This window comes from Schistocerca piceifrons, chromosome 2 (genome assembly GCF_021461385.2).
Source record: "Schistocerca piceifrons isolate TAMUIC-IGC-003096 chromosome 2, iqSchPice1.1, whole genome shotgun sequence".
In the NCBI taxonomy this organism is placed as follows: Eukaryota; Metazoa; Arthropoda; class Insecta; order Orthoptera; family Acrididae; genus Schistocerca; species Schistocerca piceifrons.
This window is the reverse complement of record NC_060139.1, coordinates 1,127,153,882-1,127,169,456: the sequence shown is the minus strand read 5'-3', so window position 1 is coordinate 1,127,169,456 and position 15,575 is coordinate 1,127,153,882.

Sequence of the window (15,575 nt, the reverse complement as noted above, 5' to 3'; positions counted from 1 at the left end):
GTGTTTTGAGGGGCTTCTGCGAGACCAGTATTAGATTCCGATGCACCATGGCAGGTTTACTGTATCCCTTGGACCTTCACATTCCCCATGAAACACAGAAATTGCATCGAGATTGAATACATAACTCACAATGGCAACTAAAGCACACGGGGTGTGAATCATCGAAGACTTTGTGATTTGAGCGTCTCCTGGGGGACCAGTATTATATTCCGATGCACCAGTGCACGTTTACTGTTTCCCCTGGACCTTCACATTGACCATGAAACACAGAACTTGCATCGGAATTGAATACTAAAGGGACAATGCCGACTTATGTACAAGAAGGTGAATTTTCCAAGAGTTTGTGGTTTGAGTGGCTCATGGGAGACCAGTATTAGATTCCGATGCACCAGTGCAGGTCGACTGTATCATCTCAACCTTCACATTGAAGATCAAACACTGAAATTGCATCAGGATTGAATACAAAAGGGACAATGCCGAGTTAAGTACAAGAAGAATGAATCCTCTAGGAGTTTGTGCTTTTAGCGGCTCCTGGGAGACCAGTATTAGATTCCGATGCACCAGTGCAGGTTTACTGTATAACGTGTACCCTCACATTGACCATGAAAAACAGAAATTGCATTGGGATCGAATACAAAAGGCACAATGCCGACTTAAGTATAAGAAGAGTGAATCTTCTAAGATTTTGTACTTTGAACGGCTCCAGGGAGACCAGTATTAGATTCCGATTCACCAGTGCAGGTTTACTGTATCCCTTGGACCTACACATTGACCATGAAACACAGAACTTGCATCGGAATTGAATACTAAAGGGACAATGCCGACTTAAGTACAAGAAGGTGAATTTTCCAAGAGTTTGTGGTTTGAGTGGCTCCTGAGAGACCAGTATTAGATTCCGATGCACCAGTGCAGGTTCACTGTATCCCTTGGACCTTCACATTGACCGTGACACACAGTTATTGCATCGGGATTGAATACAAAAGGGAAAATGCCGACATAAGTACAAGAAGAATGAATCCTCTATGAGTTTGTACTTTCAGCGGCTCCTGGGAGTCCAGTATTAGATTCCGATGAACCAGTGCCGGTTTACTGCATCCCTTGACCTTCAAATTGACCATGAAACACAGAAATCGCATCGGGATTGAATACAAAAGGCACAATAACGACTTAAGTACATGAAGAGTGAATCTTCTAAGAGTTTGTGGTTTGAACGGCTCCTGGCAGACAAGTATTAGATTCCGATGCACCAGTGCAGGTTGACTGTATCATTTGAACCACCACATTGACTATCAAACACTGAAATTGCTTCGGGATTGAATACAAAATGCACAATGCCGACTTAAGTACAAGAGGAGTGAATCTTCTAAGAGTTTGTGATTTGGGCGGCTCCTGGCAGACCAGTATTAGATTCCGATGCACCAGTGCTACTTTACTGTATCCCTTGGACCTTCACATTGACCATGAAACACAGAAATTGCATCGGGATAGAATACAAAACTCACAATGCCAACTTAAGCACAAGAAGTGTGAATCTTCGAAGAGTTTGTGCTTTGAGCGTCTCCTGGGAGACCTGTATTAGATTCCGATACACCAGTTCACGTTTACTGTATCCGTCGGACCTTCACATTGACCATGAAACACAGATATTGCATCGGGATTGAATACAAAAGGGAGAATGCCGAGTTAAGTACAAGAAGGTGACTTTTCTAAGAATTTGTGGTTTGAGTGGTTCCTGAGAGGCCAGTATTAGATTCCGATGCACCAGTGCAGATTTACTGTATCCCTTGGACCTTCACATTGACCATGAAACACAGAAATTGCATCGGGATTCAATACAAAAGGGACAATGCCGACTTAAGTAAAAGAAGAATGAATCCTCTAGGAGTTTTCGCTTTCAGCGGCTCCTGGGAGACCAGAATTAGATTCCGATGCACCAGTGCAGGTTTATTGTATCCCTTGGACCTTCACAATGACCATGAAACACAGAGATCGCATACGGATTGAGTACAAAAGGCACAATGCCGATTTAAGTACAAGAAGAGTGAATCTTCTAAGAGTTTGTGGTTGGAGCGGCTCCTGGCAGACCAGTAATAGATTCCGATGCACTAGTGCAGGTTTACTGTTTCCCTTGGAACTTCACATTGACCATGAAATTCAGAAATTGCATCGGGATTCAATACAAAAGGGACAATGCCGACTTGAGTACAAGAAGAGTGAATCTTCTAAGAGTTTGTGCCTTGAGCGGCTCCTGGGAGACCAGTATTAGATTCCGATGCACCAGTGCAGGTTTACTGTATCCCTTGGAGCATCACATTGTGTATGAAACACAGATATTGCATTAGGATTGAATACAAAAGGCACAATGCCGACTTAAGTACAAGAAGAGTGTATCCTCTAAGAGTTTGTGGTTGGAGCGGCTGCTGGCAGACCAGTATTAGATTCGGAAGCACCAGTGCAGGTTTACTGTATCCCTTGGACCTTCACATTGACCATGAAGCACAGACATTGCAACGGGATTGAAACAAGGGGCACAATTGCGACTTAAATACAAGAAGAGTGAATCTTCTAAGAGTTTGTCGTTTGAGCGGCTCATGGGGGACCAGTATTAGATTCCGATGAACAAGTGCACGTTTACTGTATCCCTTGGACATTCTCATTGACCATGAAACATAGAAATTGCAGCGGGATTGAATACAAAAGGGAGAATGCCGAGTTAAGTACAAGAAGGTGACTTTTCTAAGAATTTGTGGTTTGAGTGGCTCCTGAGAGAACAGTAATAGATTCCGATGCACCAGTGCACGTTTACTGTATCCCTTGGACGAACACATTGACCATGAAACACAGATATCGCATCGGGATTGAATACAAATGGCACAATGCCAGCTTAAGTACAAGAAGAGTGAATCTTCTAAGATTTTGTAGTTTGAGCGGCTCATGGAGGACCAGTATAAGATTCCGATGCACCAGTGTAGGATTACTGTATCCCTTGTACCCTCACATTGACCATGAAAAACAGATATTGCATTGGGAGTGAATACAAAAGGCACAATGCCGACCTAATTACAAGAAGAGTGAATCTTCTAAGAGTTTGTGGTTTGAGCGGCTCCTGGCAGACCAGTATTAGATTCCGATGCACTAGTGCAGGTTTACCGTTTCCCTTGGAACTTCACATTGACCATGAAATTCAGAAATTGCATCGGGATTCAATACAAAAGGGACAATGCCGACTTGAGTACAAGAAGAGTGAATCTTCTAAGAGTTTGTGCCTTGAACGGCTCCTGGGAGACCAGTATTAGATTCCGATGCACCAGTGCAGGTTTACTGTATCCCTTGGACCATCACATTGTGTATGAAACACAGATATTGCATTGGTATTGAATTCAAAAGGCACAATGCCGACTTAAGTACAAGAAGAGTGTATCTTCTAAGAGTTTGTGGTTGGAGCGGCTGCTGGCAGACCAGTATTAGATTCCGAAGCACCAGTGCAGGTTTACTGCATCCCTTGGACCTTCACATTGACCATGAAGCACAGGCATTGCATCGGGATTGAATACAAGAGGCACAATGGCGACTTAAATACAAGAAGAGTAAAATCATCTAAGAGTTTGTCGTTTGAGCGGCTCATGGGGGACCAGTATTAAATTCCGATGAACCAGTGCAAGTTTACTGTATCCCTTGGACATTCTCATTGACCACGAAACATAGAAATTGCATCGGGATTGAATACAAAATGCACAATACCGACTTATGTAAATGAAGAGTGAATCTTTGAACCGTTTGTGCTTTGAGCGGCTCCTGGGAGGCCAGTATTAGATTCCGATGCACCGGTGCAGGTTGACTGTATCATTTGGCCATTCACATTGACTATGAAACACAGAAATTGCATCGGGATTGAATACAAAAGCACAATGCCGACTTAAGTACAAGAAGAGTGAATCTTATAAGGGTTTGTGCTTTGAGCGGCTCCTGGGAGACCAGTATAAGATTGCGATGGAATAGTGCTGGTTGACTGTATCATTTGAACCTTCACATTGACTATCAAACACTGCTATTGCTTCGGGATTGAATACAAAAGGCACAATGCCGACTTAAGTACAAGAAGAGTGAATCTTCTAAGAGTTTGTGGTTTGGGCGGCTCCTGGCAGACCAGTATTAGATTCCCATGCAATAGTGCTTCTTTACTGTACCCCTTGGACCTTCACATTGACCATGAAACACAGAAATTGCATCGGGATAGCATACAAAACTCACAATGCCGACTTAAGTACAAGAAGGTGAATTTTCTAAGAGTTTGTGGGTTGAGCGGCTCATGAGAGACCAGTATTAGATTCCGATGCACCAGTCCAGATTTACTGTATCCCTTGGACCTTCACATTGACCATGAAACACAGAAATTGCATCGGGATTGAATACAAAAGGGACAATGCCGACTTAAGTAAAAGAAGAATGAATCCTCTAGGAGTTTTCGCTTTCAGCGGCTCCTAAGAGACCAGAATTAGATTCCGATGCACCAGTGCAGGTTTATTGTATCCCTTGGACCTTCACATTGACCATGAAACACAGAGATCGCATAGGGATTGAGTACAAAAGGCACAATGCCGATTTAAGTACAAGAAGAGTGAATCTTCTAAGAGTTTGTGGTTGGAGCGGCTCCTGGCAGACCAGTATTAGATTCCAATGCACTAGTGCAGGTTTAGTGTTTCCCTTGGAACTTCACATTGACCATGAAGTACAGAAATTGAATCGGGATTCAATACTAAAGGGACAATGCCGACTTGAGTACAAGAAGAGTGAATCTTCTAAGAGTTTGTGCCTTGAGCGGGCCTGGGAGACCAGTATTAGATTCCGATCCACCAGTGCAGGTTTACTGTATCCCTTGGAGCATCACATTATGTATGAAACACAGATATTGCATTAGGATTGAATACAAAAGGCACAATGCCGACTTAAGTACAAGAAGAGTGTATCCTCTTAGAGTTTGTGGTTGGAGCGGCTGCTGGCAGACCAGTATTAGATTCGGAAGCACCAGTGCAGGTTTACTGTATCCCTTGGACCTTCACATTGACCATGAAGCACAGACATTGCAACGGGATTGAATACAATGGGCACAATTGCGACTTAAATACAAGAAGAGTGAATCTTCTAAGAGCTTGTCGTTTGAGCGGCACATGGGGGACCAGTATTAGATTCCGATGAACCAGTGCACGTTTACTGTATCGCTTGGACATTCTCATTGACCATGAAACATAGAAATTGCATCGAGATTGAATGCAAAATGCACAATACCGACTTATGTAAAAGAAGAGTGAATCTTTGAACAGTTTGTGTTTTGAGCGGCTCCTGGGAGACCAGTATTAGGTTCCGATGCACCGGTGCAGATTGACTGTATCATTTGGACATTCACATTGACTATGAATCACAGAAATTGCATCGGGATTGAATACAAAAGCACAATGCCGACTTAAGTACAAGAAGAGTGAATCATATAAGGGTTTGAGCGTTGAGCGGCTCCTGGGAGACCAGTATAAGATTGCGATGCACCAGTGCTGGTTGACTGTATCATTTCAACCTTCACATTGACTATCAAACACTGAAATTGCTTCGGGATTGAATACAAAAGGCACAATGCCGACTTAAGTACAAGAAGAGTGAATCTTCTAAGAGTTTGTGGTTTGGGCGGCCCTGGGAGACCAGTATTAGATTCCCATGCACCAGTGCTTCTTTACTGTATCCCTTGGACCTTCACATTGACCATGAAACACAGAATTTGCATCGGGATAGAATACAAAACTCACAATGCCAACTTAAGCACAAGAAGTGTGAATCTTCGAAGAGTTTGTGCTTTGAGCGTCTCATGGGAGACCTGTATTAGATTCCGATGCACCAGTTCACGTTTACTGTATCCCTTGGACCCTCACATTGACCATGAAACACAGAAATTACATCGGGATTGAATACAAAAGGGACAATGCCGAGTTAAGTACAAGAAGAATGAATCATCTAGGAGTTTGTGCTTTTAGCGGCTCCTGGGAGACCAGTATTAGATTCCGATGCACCAGTGCAGGTTTACTATGTCCCTTGGACCTTCACATTGACCATGAAACACAGAAATCGCATCGGGATTGAATACAAAAGGCACAATGCCGACTTAAGTACAAGAAGAGTGAACCTTCTAAGAGTTTGTGGTTTGAGCGGCTCCTGGGAGACCAGTATTAGATTCCGATGAAACAGTGCAGGCTGACTGTCTCATTTGGACCTTCACATTGACTATGAAACACAGAAATTGCATCGGGATTGAATACTAAATGCACGGTGCCGACTTAAGTACAAGAAGAGTGAATCTTCTTAGAGTTTGTGTCTTCAGCGGCTCCTGGGACACCAGTATAAGATTCCGATGCACCAGTGTAGGATTACTGTATCCCTTGGACCTTCACATTGACCATGAATCGCAGAAATTGCATCGTGATTGAATAAAAAAGGGACAAAGCCGACTTAAGTACAAGAAGGTGAATTTTCTAAGGGTTTGTGCTTTCAGCGGCTCCTGGGAGACCAGTATTAGATTCCGATACACCAGTGCAGGTGTATTGTATCCCTTGGACCTTCACGTTGACCATGAAACACATAGATCGCATCGGGATTGAGAACAAAAGGCACAATGCCGATTTAAGTACAAGAAAAGTGAATCTTCTAGGAGTTTACGGTTGGAGCGGCTCCTGGCAGACCAGTATTAGATTCCGATGCACTAGTGCAGGTTTACTGTTTCCCTTGGAACTTCACATTGACCAGAAACACAGAAATTGCATCGGGATTCAATACAAAAGGGACAATGCCGAATTAAGTACAAGAAGAGTGAATCATCAAAGAGTTTGTGCCTTGAGCGGCTCCTGGGAGACCAGTATTAGATTCCGATGCTCCAGTGCAGGTCCACTGTATCCCTTTGCCCATTACATTGTGTATGAAACACAGAATTTGCATTGGGATTGAATACAAAAGGCACAATGCCGACTTAAGTACAAGAAGAGTGTAACTTCTAAGAGTTTGTGGTTGGAGCGGCTCCTGGCAGACCAGTATTACATTGCGATGCACCTGTGCAGGTTTACTGTATCCCTTGGACCTTCACATTGACCATGAAACACAGAAATTGCAACGGAAATGGATACAAAACTTACAATGCCAACTCAAGCAGAAGTAGTGTGATCTTCGAAGATTTTGTGCTTTCAGCGCCTCCTGGGAGACCTGATTTAAATTCCGATGCACCAGAGCATGTTTACTGTATCCTTTCACCTTCACATTGACCATTAAACACAGACATTGCATCGGGATTGAATACAATAGGGACAATGCCGACTTAAGTACAAGAAGAGTGAATCTTCGAAGAGTTTGTGATTTGAGCAGCTCCTGGGAAACCAGTAGTAGATTCCGATGCACCAGTGCACGTTGACTGTATCATTTGGAAATTTACATTGACTATGAAACACTGAAATTGCATCGGGATTCAATACAAAATGCACAATGCCGACTTAAGTAAAGGAAGGTGAATTTTCTAAGAGTTCGTGCTTCGAGCATTTCCTGGGAGACATGTATTAGATTCCGAGCACCAGTTCACGTTTACTGTATCCCTTTGACTTTCACAATGACCATGAAACACAGAAATTGCATCGGGATTGAATTCAAAAGGGGCATTGCGGACTTAAGTACAAGAAGAGCGAATTTTCTAAGAGTTTGTGGTTTGAGCGGCTCCTCGGAGACCAGTATTAGATTCCGATGCACCAGTGCAGGATTACTGTATCCCTTGGACCTTCACATTGACCATGAAACACAGACATTGCATCGGGATAGAATACAAAACTCACAAAGCCAACGTAAGCACAAGAAGTGTGAAACTTCGAAGAGTTTGTGCTTTAAGCGTCTCCTGGGAGACCTGTATTAGATTCCGATGCACCAGTTCACGTCTACTGTATCCCTTGGACCTTCACATTGACCATGAAACACAGACATTGCATCGGGATTGAATACAAAAGGGAGAATGCCGAGTTAAGTACAAGAAGGTGACTTTTCTAAGAATTTGTGGTTTGAGTGGCTCCTGAGAGACCAGTAATAGATTCCGATGCACCAGTGCATGTTTACTGTATCCCTTGGACCAACATATAGACCATGAAACACAGATATCGCATCGGGATTGAATACAAATGGCACAATGCCAACTTAAGTACAAGAAGAGTGAATCTTCTAAGAGTTTGTAGTTTGAGCGCCTCATGGAGGACCAGTATAAGATTCCGATGCACCAGTGTAGGATTACTGTATCCCTTGTACCCTCACATTGACCATGAAAAACAGATATTGCATTGGGAATGAATACAAAAGGCACAATGCCGACGTAAGTACAAGAAGAGTGAATCTTCTAAGAGTTTGTGGTTTGAGCGGCTCCTGGCAGACCAGTATTAGATTCCGATGCACCAGTGCAGGTTTACTGTGTCCCTTGGACCTTCACATTGCCCATGAAACACAGATATCCCATCGGGATTGAATACAAAAGTCACAATGCCGACTTAAGTACAAGTAGAGTGAACCTTCTAAGAGTTTGTGGTTTGAGTGGCTCCTGGGAGACCAGTATTAGATTCCGATGCACCAGTCCAGGTTGACTGTATCATTTGGACCTTCACATTGACTATGAAACACAGAAATTGCGTCGGGATTGAATACTAAACGCACAGTGCCGACTTAAGTACAAGAAGAGTGAATCTTCTTAGAGTTTGTGTCTTCAGCGGCTCCTGGGAGACCAGTATAAGATTCCGATGCACCAGTGTAGGATTACTGTATCCCTTGGACCTTCACATTGACCATGAATCGCAGAAATTGCATCGTGATTGAATACAAAAGGGACAAAGCCGACTTAAGTACAAGAAGGTGAATTTTCAAAGGGTTTGTGGTTTGAGCGGCTCCTGGGAGACCAGAATTGGATTCCGATGCACCAGTGTAGTATTACTGTATCCCTTGTACCTTCACATTGACATTGAAACACATAACTCGCATCGGGATTGAATTGAAAAGGCACAATGCCGACTTAAGTACAAGCAGAGTGAATCTTCTAAGGGTTTGTGCTTTGAGCGGCTTCTGCGAGACCAGTATTAGATTCCGATGCACCATGGCAGGTTTACTGTATCCCTTGGACCTTCACATTCCCCATGAAACACAGAAATTGCATCGAGATTGAATACATAAATCACAATGGCAACTAAAGCACACGGGGTGTGAATCATCGAAGAGTTTGTGATTTGAGCGTCTCCTGGGGGACCAGTATTATATTCCGATGCACCAGTGCACGTTTACTGTATCCCCTGGACCTTCACATTGACCATGAAACACAGAACTTGCATCGGAATTGAATACTAAAGGGACAATGCCGACTTATGTACAAGAAGGTGAATTTTCCAAGAGTTTGTGGTTTGAGTGGCTCATGGGAGACCAGTATTAGATTCCGCTGCACCAGTGCAGGTCGACTGTATCATCTCAACCTTCACATTGAAGATCAAACTCTGAAATTGCTTCGGGATTGAATACAAAAGGGACAATACCCAGTTAAGTACAAGAAGAATGGATCCTCTAGGAGTTTGTGCTTTTAGCGGCTCCTGGGAGACCAGTATTAGATTCCGATGGACCAGTGCAGGTTCACTGTATCCCTTGGACCTTCACATTGACCATGAAACACAGTTATTGCATCAGCATTGAATACAAAAGGGAAAATGCCGACATAAGTACAAGAAGAATGAATCCTCTATGAGTTTGTGCTTCCAGCGGCTCCTGGGAGTCCAGTATTAGATTCCGATGCACCAGTGCAGGTTGACTGTATCATTTGAACCACCACATTGACTATCAAACACTGAAATTGCTTCGGGATTGAATACAAAATGCACAATGCCGACTTAAGTACAAGAGGAGTGAATGTTCTAAGAGTTTGTGGTTTGGGCGGCTCCTGGCAGACCAGTATTAGATTCCGATGCGGCAGTGCTACTTTACTGTATCCCTTGGACCTTCACATTGACCATGAAACACAGAAATTGCATCGGGATAGAATACAAAACTCACAATGACAACTTAAGCACAAGAAGTGTGAATCTTCGAAGAGTTTGGGCTTTGAGCGTCTCCTGGGAGACCTGTATTAGATTCCGATACACCAGTTCACGTTTACTGTATCCGTCGGACCTTCACATTGACCATGAAACACAGATATTGCATCGGGATTGAATACAAAAGGGAGAATGCCGAGTTAAGTACAAGAAGGTGACTTTTCTAAGAATTTGTGGTTTGAGTGGCTCCTGAGAGACCAGTATTAGATTCCGATGCACCAGTGCACGTTTACTGTGTCCCTTGGACCTTCACATTGACCATGAAACATAGATATCACATCGGGATTGAATACAAAAGGCACAATGCCGACTTAAGTACAAGTAGAGTGAACCTTCCAAGAGTTTGTGGTTTGAGCGGCTCCTGGGAGACCAGTATTAGATTCCGATGCACCAGAGCAGGTTGACTGTATCATTTGGACCTTCACATTGACTATGAAACACAGAAATTGCATCGGGATTGAATACTAAATGCACAGTGCCGACTTAAGTATAAGAAGAGTGAATCTTCTTAGAGTTTGTGTCTTCAACGGCTCCTGGGAGACCAGTATAAGATTCCGATGCACCAGTGTAGGATTACTGTATTCCTTGGACCTTCACATTGACCATGAATCGCAGAAATTGCATCGTGATTGAATACAAAAGATACAAAGCCGACTTAAGTACAAGAAGGTGAATTGTCTAAGGGTTTGTGGTTTGAGCGGCTCCTGGGAGACCAGTATTCGATTCCGATGCACCAGTGTAGTATTACTGTATCCCTTACCTTCACATTGACATTGAAACACATAACTCGCATCGGGATTGAATAGAAAAGGCACAATGCCGACTTAAGTACAAGAAGAGTGAATCTTCTAAGGGTTTGTGCTTTGAGCGGCTTCTGGGAGACCAGTATTAGATTCCGATGAACCAGTGCAGGTTTACTGTATCCCTTGGACCTTCACATTCCCCATGAAACACAGAAATTGCATCGAGATTGAATACATAACTTACAATGCCAACTGAAGCACACGAGGTGTGAATCATCAAAGAGTTTGTGATTTGAGCGTCTCTTGGGGGACCAGTATTATATTCCGATGCACCAGTGCACGTTTGCTGTATCCCTTTGACCTTCACATTGACCATGAAACACAGAAATTGCATCGGGATTGAATACAATAGGTACAATGCGGACTTAAGTACAAGAAAAGTGAATCTTCTAGGGGTTTGTGCTTTGAGCGGCTTCTGGGAGACCAGTATTAGATTCCGATGCACCAGTGCAGGTTAACTGTATCCCCTGGAGCTTCAAATTGACCATGAAACACAGAAATTGCATCAGGATTGAATACAAAACTCACAATGCCAATTTAAGCACAAGAAGTGTCGATCTTCGACGAGCTTGTGCTTTGATGGTCTCCTCGGAGTCCGGTATTAGATTGCGATGCACCAGTGCACGTTTTTGTATCCCTTTGATCTTCACATTGACCATGAAACACAGAACTTGCATCGGAATTGAATACTAAAGGGACAATGCCGACTTATGTACAAGAAGGTGAATTTTCTAAGAGTGTGTGGTTTGAGTGGCTCCTGAGAGACCAGTATTAGATTCCAATGCACCAGAGCAGGTTTACTGTATCCCTTGGACATTCACATTGACCATGAAACACAGAAATCGCATCGGGATTGAATGCAAAATACACAATACCGACTTAATACGAATAGAATGAATCTTCTAGGAGTTTGTGCTTTCAGGGGCTCCTGGGAGACCGGTATTAGATTCCGAAGCACCAGTGCTGGCTTACTCTATCCCTTGGACCTTCACATTGCCCATAAAACACAGCAATTGCACCGGGATTGAATACAAAAGCACAATGCCGACTTAAGTACAAGAAGAGTAAATCTTATAAAGGTTTGTGCTTTGAGCGGCTCCTGGGAGACCAGTATAAGATTGCGATGCACAAGTGCAGGTTGACTGTATCATTTCAACCTTCACATTGACTATCAAACACTGAAATTGCATCGGGATTGAATACAAAAGGGACAATGCCGAGAAAAGTACAAGAAGAATGAATCCTCTACGAGTTTGTGCTTTTAGCGGCTCCAGAGTATTAGACTCCGATGCACCAGTGCAGGTTTACTGTATAACTTGTACCCTCACATTGACCATGAAAAACAGAAATTGCATTGGGATTGAATACAAAATGCACAATGCCGACTTAAGTACAAGAAGAGTGAATCTTCTAAGATTTTGTACTTTGAACGGCTCAAGGGAGACCAGTATTAGATTCCGATTCACCATTGCAGGTTTACTGTATCCCTTGGACCTTCACATTTACCATGAAACACAGAACTTGCATCGGAATTGAATACTAAAGGGACAATGACGACATAAGTACAAGAAGAATGAATCCTCTATGAGTTTGTGCTTTCAGCGCCTCCTGAGAGACCAGTATTAGATTCCAATGAACCAGTGCAGGTTTACTGTATCCCTTGAACCTTCACATTGACCATGAAACACAGAAATCGCATCGGGATTGAATACAAAAGGCACAATACCGACTTAAGTACATGAAGAGTAAATCTTCTAAGGGTTTGTGATTGGAGCGGATCCTGGCAGACAAGTATTAGATTCCGATGCACCAGTGCAGGTTGACTGTATCATTTGAACCTTCACATTGACTATCAAACACTGAAATTGCTTCGGGATTGAATACAAAATGCACAACGCCGACTTAAGTACAAGAGGAGTGAATCTTCTAAGAGTTTGTGGTTTGGGCGGCTCCTGGCAGACCCGTATTAGATTCCAATGCACCAGTGCTTCTTTACTGTATCCCTTGGACCTTCACATTGACCATGAAACACAGAAATTGCATCGGAATACAATACAAAACTCACAATGCCAACTTAAGCACAAGAAGAGTGAATCTTCGAAGAATTTGTGCTTTGAGCGGCTCCTGGGAGACCTCTATTAGATTCCGATGCACCAGTTCACGTTTACTGTATCCCTCGGACCTTCACATTGACCATGAAACACAGATATTGCATCGGGATTGAATACAAAAGGGAGAATGCCGAGTTAAGTACAAGAAGGTGACTTTTCTAAGAATTTGTGGTTTAAGTGGCTACTGAGAGACCAGTATTAGATTCCGATGCACCAGTGCACGTTTACTGTATCCCTTGGACCAACACATTGACCATGAAACACAGATATCTCATCGGGATTGAATACAAATGGCACAATGCCAACTTAAGTACAAGAAGAGTGAATCTTCTAAGAGTTTGTAGTTTGAGCGGCTCATGGGAGACCAGTATTAGATTCCGATGCACCAGTGCAGGTTAACTGGATCCCTTGGACGTCGCATTGACCATGAAACACAGATATCTCACTGGGATTGAATACAAAAGGCACAATGCCGACTTAAGTATTAGAGGATTGAATCTTCTAAGAGTTTGTGATTTGAGCGGCTTCTGGCAGACAAGTATTAGATTCCGATGCACCAGTGCAGGTTAACTGTATCCCTTGGACCTTCACATTGACCATGAAACACAGATATTGCATTGGGATAGAATACAAAACTCACAATGCCAACTTAAGCACAAGAAGTGTGAATCTTCGAAGAGTTTGTGATTTGAGCGTCTCCTGGGAGACCTGTATCAGATTCCGATGCACCAGTTCACGTTTACTGTATCCCTTGGACCTTCACATTGACCATGAAGCACAGAAATCGCATCGAGATTGAATACAAAAGGCACAATGCATACTTAAGTACAAGAAGGTGAATTTTCTAAGGCTATGTGGTTTGAGCGGCTCCTGGGAGACCAGTATTGGATTCCGATGCACCAGTGCAAGTTTACTGTATCCCTTGGACCTTCACATTTACCATGAAACACAGAACTTGCATCGGAATTGAATACTAAAGGGACAATGACGACATAAGTACAAGAAGGTGAATTTTCCAAGAGTTTGTGGTTTGAGTGACTCCTGAGAGACCAGTATTAGATTCTGATGCACCAGTGCAGGTTCACTGTATCCCTCGGACTTTCACATTTACCATGAAACACAGATATTGCATCGGGATTGAATACAAAAGGGAAAATGCCGACATAAGTACAAGAAGAATGAATCCTCTATGAGTTTGTGCTTTCAGCGGCACCTGGGAGACCAGTATTAGATTCCAATGAACCAGTGCAGGTTTACTGTATCCCTTGAACCTTCACATTGACCATGAAACACAGAAATCGCATCGGGATTGAATACAAAAGGCACAATACCGACTTAAGTACATGAAGAGTGAATCTTCCTAGAGTTTGTGGTTGGAGCGGCTCCTGGCAGACAAGTATTAGATTCCGATGCACTAGTGCACGTTTACTGATTCCCTTGGACCAACACATTGACCATGAAACACAGATATCTCATTGGGATTGAATACAAAAGGCACAATGCCGACTTAAGTATTAGAGGAGTGAATCTTCTAAGAGTTTGTGATTTGAGCGGCTTCTGGCAGACAAGTATTAGACTCCGATGCATCAGTGCAGGGTAACTGTATCCCTTGGACCTTCACATTGACCATGAAACACAGACATTGCATCGGGATTGAATACAAAAGGGAGAATGCCGAGTTAAGTACAAGAAGGTGACTTTTCTAAGAATTTGTGGTTTGAGTGGCTCCTGAGAGACCAGTGTTAGATTCTGATGCACCAGTGCACGTTTACTGTATCCCTTGGACCTTCACATTGACCATGAAACACAGAAATCGCATCGGGATTGAATACAAAAGGCACAATGCAGACTTAAGTACAAGAAGAATGAATCTTCTAGGAGTTTGTGCTTTCAGGGGCTCCTGGGAGACCGGTATTAGATTCCGATGCACCAGTGCTGGTTTACTCTATCCCTTGGACCTTCACATTGCCCATGAAACACAGAAACTGCATCGGGATTGAATACAAAAGGACAATGCCGAGTTAAGTACAAGAAGAATCAATCCTCTAGGAGTTTGTGCTTTTAGCGGCTCCTGGGAGACCAGTATTAGATTCCGACGCACCAGTGCAGGTTTACTGTATCACTTGTACCCTCACATTGACCATGAAAAACAGAAAATGCATTGGGATTGAATACAAAACTCACAATGCCAACTAAAGCACACGAGGTGCGAATCATCGAAGAGTTTGTGATTTGAGCGTCTCCTGGGCGACATGTATTATATTCCGATGCACCAGTGCACGTTTACTGTATCCCTTTGACCTTCACATTGACCATGAAACACAGAAATTGCATCGCGATTGAATACAATAGAGACAATGCCGACTTAAGTACAAGAGGAGTGAATCTTCTAAGGGTTTGTGCTTTGAGTGGCTTCTGGGAGACCAGTATTAAATTCCGATGCACCAGTGCAGGTTAACTGTATCCCCTGGACCTTCACATTGACCATGAAACACAGAAATTGCATCGGGATTGAATACAAAACTCACAATGCC